We start from the raw sequence: 4,640 nt of genomic DNA on the forward strand, positions 1-4,640 counted from the left end.
ACACTAGTGAAAATCCACATTCTTGTGAAATCTGTGGATATTCTTTTTCTCAAAAATCCACATTAGTGAGCCATATGAGAACTCACACTGGGGAAAAGCCATATTCTTGTGAAGTGTGTGGATATTCTTTTTCTCAAAAATCCACATTAGTGACACATCTGAGAACTCACACTGGAGAAAAGCCATATTCTTGTGAAGTTTGTGGATATTCTTGTTCAAAAAAATCAAATTTAATGACACATATGAAAACTCACTCTGGGGAAAAGCGACATTCTTGTGAAGTGTGTAGATATTCTTGTTCTAAAAAATCAAATTTAATACGACATATGAAATCTCATACTGGGGAAAAGCCATATTCTTGTGAAGTGTGTGGATATGCTTGTTCTCAGAAAACAACGTTAGATCAACATATGAGTACCCACACTGGAGAAAAGCCACATTCTTGCGAAGTGTGTGGATATTCTTGTGCTCAAGCATCAAAATTAGTGAGACATATAAGAACTCATACTGGGGAAAAACCACATTCTTGTGAAGTGTGTGGATATTCTTGTTATGAAGCAGCAACATTAGTAAGACACATAAGAACTCACACTGGGGAAAAGCCATATTCTTGTGAAGTTTGTGGATATTCCTATTCTCGAAAATCACATGTACGGACTCACATGAAAAAAATACACAATAAATAAAAGCAAACCACATGCATAACAATGTTCTACAAACTTGCATTATGAAAACTTCAAGAAGGTATTATATTTAAAGGTAACTACCTCAAATGTTATAGAGTTGAAAAGATCACTGCTTAGATTAGAAAGTATATCTCACGAGCATTGTTAAATGACGTAAAAATCATTGACAGTTAAACAAACTAACTGGAGCAAATAGTAAAATTTATAGGAAATATCTAAACAATCCTTGGAAGGCTAAGCTGTTGGGAAAAATTTAATAGAAGCCATGGAAATTACAAGATATCTTATTAATCATCTAATATTTGGATGGAATTATAAGGAAAAAATCCAGTCATAAGAAATGTCGAAATATATTTTTCTCAGAAACAAAGTTTAGTAACAAAAATACACAAAAAAATAAATGCTATATTTTTTGCAAAACACTCGCATTATGAAAAAAAAAATCAAGATGGTATATGTTAAAAATTTATTGACCTAATTAGTCAACTGCTATTACTATAATGTATTAGAAAATGTCGTAATAAAGTAAATAATTCCTCATTAACAGCTGAAAAATATACAATGAATGCTATTTGTAGGAGTAAATATTTGTTTTTAGAAAACTTGAAAAGAGTATTTCGTGTTAAAAAAATGTATTGACATAAATATCCCAGAGCACTACTACAATAATATATTAGACAGAATATATATCACAATATGAGGTAACAGATGATTGTTTAATAACAGTATAGTCGCTGAAAGCCAAACCTGTTGTGAAACAACTAACAGCAGCTATGAAATTATCTCATTAAATCATCTGGTACTTTGAAAACAAATATTAAAAGGGTAACCACTTGATGCCTTCAAACTGATGTAATATGCAAAATACATAAGAAGGAGCTCAGGATATAACGGCAAAAGATAATCATAAAAATAATTAATTTACAAAAACAATATTTTCATACAGTATTTCAATGTTCATATTTTTTGTAATGAATGTGTTTTTAAAATTATCGCAGAATTAGTCTCCTCCCTCTTGTCACCAGAGTATTTGAGTCCTTAATTAATCCACCTCTAGTGAACCACGTTCTATAGCAGGCACGTTGGGACAACTAATGAAGACATAACTAAGGTAATGGCAGAAACCCTAGAGGAAGACCTTCAGTCTTTAGGTGAATAGGGTAAAAAATGAATGGTAACGTTCAACATTGCAAAGACCAAGCTCGTTTTTTTAAATAATTACATAAACCTTACCAACCACCAATAGCTATGGCTAAAGATATATTACCTGTAACTACTTCGTTTAAACTCCTCGGCCTAAGATTCACAGGGAACATTAGTTAGGATAGATATATAGAGTTCATTGCCAAGACTGCTGCAAAGAAAGTGAACTCTCTACCGTGCTAGAAAGTTACTTACGCCTTAAAGTATCCTGTACATCTACAAAGCCACCATTCGCCTATGTATGGAGTACTGCTGTCACATTTAGGCTGTTGCATCTGCTACTAGTCCCTTACTCCTGAACAGGATTCAAAAGAGAATCGCCAACCTGATAGATCCTGAGCTGTCATCTAAACTTCAGCCTCTGCCCCATCGACGAAATGTTGCCTGTTTTAAAAGTATTTTAATGGTGGAAACTCCGACGAACTACAAGCCCTTGTACCCCCTAGACGAAAATACCCCTGACAAACCCAACAAGCAGTGAAGTCTCACCCTTAACTGTAGAGATCACTAGACCTTCTGCTAAAAGAGTTTCTTTCCCAGAACTGCTATACTTTGGAATTCTCTTCCGGGTTCCTGTTTCTCCAACATAATGTGTTGTAAAAATAACTAATTGAACAAACAATATTTTTGCACATTATTTCTATGTTAATGTTTTTTGTAATAAATGTGGTGTGAAAATAACTAATTTACAAAAACAATATTTTTACACATTATTTTAATGTTAATGTTTTTTGTAATAAATGTGGTGTGAAAATAACTAATTTACAAAAACAATATTTTTACACACTATTTTAATGTTAATGTTTTTTGTAATAAATGTGGTGTGAAAACTAATTTACAAAAACAATATTTTTACACACTATTTTAATGTTAATGTTTTTTGTAATAAATGTGGTGTGAAAATAAGTAATTTACAAAAACAATATTTTTACACATTATTTTAATGTTAATGTTTTTTGTAATAAATGTGGTGTGAAAATAACTAATTTACAAAAACAATATTTTTACACATTATTTTAATGTTAATGTTTTTTGTAATAAATGTGGTGTGAAAATAACTAATTTACAAAAACAATATTTTTACACACTATTTTAATGTTAATGTTTTTTGTAATAAATGTGTTGTGAAAATAACTAATTTACAAAAACAATATTTTTACACATTATTCTAATCTTCAATTTTGTAATAAATGTGTTGCGAAAAAAAACTAATTAACAAAAACAATATTTTAACATTCTATGCCAATGTTTATGTTCTCGTAAATAATGGTGGGGAAAATAATAGACAATTGACAAAAGTCACACAATGCAAACATTTCTGTTCTCATATAAAACAATTGACAAAATCAATATTCTTGAACAAAATGGCAATATTCCCATATTCTAGGCACGGTCAACAAATGGAAAAATCAACAAGTAGTTGCTGTTTTTAAAACGAATTAAAATCCATTATTCATGACCAACTTTTTTCCAGAAAGATAAACGCCTGCATTTTATTATATGAAAAGCAGAATGATATAAAACTTTTTTCTACTATTTTTACTAGAATTTTAAATTCAATAGTTTGCAAAGCCACACACTTCACCGGCATTTCCTTTGGATCGCTGAAACGTTTAAAAAATGTGTAAAAGGTTTTTGAACAAAATATATTTTTATTTTTTCGTCTAAATAAGATTTAAAATGATTTGCTTTAAGAATATGCAAAATATAAGTACCTGAATTTGAAATAATTCCACCTTTTTATATCACTGTAGATTTGCGTAATAATGTTTAGAAAATAAAAATTAATGATAGCTCAAATTTAAGTATGGAGGCCTGCTGGCGGCTAAATGAACTATATTTTTAACGTTTGATTTGAGGATTAAGTGAAGGGTTTAATTTCTTTTCATAATCGATATATATTTAGGCTAGTACCAGATGGGTGACCATTTTTGGAATGCTAAGCGTCGTATATTTTAAAACAACTCCTGAATAGTATCACGGTTGGGTCACCATAGGTAAATAAACAAGAAATTGCCAAAACAAAAATGAAAATGTTGATTAAAATAAAATTGAATGATCGGTGAAAATGTTGATAAAATAAAATTAAATAATCGGTAAAAATGTTGATAAAATAAAATAGAATAATCGGTGAAAATGTTAATAAAATAAAATGAAATAATCGGTAAAAATGTTGATAAAATACAATTGAATAATCGGTGAAAATGTTGATAAAATAAAATTGAATACGCGGTAAAAATGTTGATAAAATAAAATTGAATACGCGGTAAAAATGTTGATAAAATAAAATTAAATAATCGGTGAAAATGTTGATAAAATAAAATTAAATAATCGGTAAAAATGTTGATAAAATAAAATAGAATACGCGGTAAAAATGTTGATAAAATAAAATTGAATAATCGGGGAAAATGTTGATAAAATAAAATTAAATAATCGATAAAAATGTTGGTAAAATAAAATTGAATAATCGGTAAAAATGTTGATAAAATAAAATAGAATACGCGGTAAAAATGTTGATAAAATAAAATTGAGTAATCGGTAAAAATGTTGATAAAATAAAATTAAATAATCGGTGAAAATGTTGATAAAATAAAATTAAATAATCGGTAAAAATGTTGATAAAATAAAATAGGATAATTACTTAATTTTTTTTGATAGATTTTTAAAGAGAAACTTTGTCAAAAATACTTACTCTCCTTCCGTGTTGGCCGTACCTACCATATTCTTACAAAAAATTTGCAGAAAATAATT

At 28.8% G+C, this 4,640-nt stretch overlaps 1 long non-coding RNA gene across 1 annotated transcript in view; it reads left to right on the top strand.

Annotated features, from left to right (window-relative positions):
• The window catches only part of LOC145239924 (uncharacterized), a 12,205-nt gene extending 11,118 nt beyond the window's left edge, over positions 1 to 1,087 (top strand). The window contains exon 2 of the long non-coding RNA XR_013862413.1: positions 1 to 1,087. This exon is cut by the window's left edge and continues 340 nt beyond it. This is a non-coding gene — a long non-coding RNA (uncharacterized LOC145239924).
• Positions 1,088 to 4,640: the final 3,553 nt, after the last annotated feature.

This window comes from Euprymna scolopes, chromosome 19 (genome assembly GCF_053919585.1).
Source record: "Euprymna scolopes isolate OS-2025 chromosome 19, ASM5391958v1, whole genome shotgun sequence".
Classification (NCBI taxonomy): Eukaryota; Metazoa; Mollusca; class Cephalopoda; order Sepiida; family Sepiolidae; genus Euprymna; species Euprymna scolopes.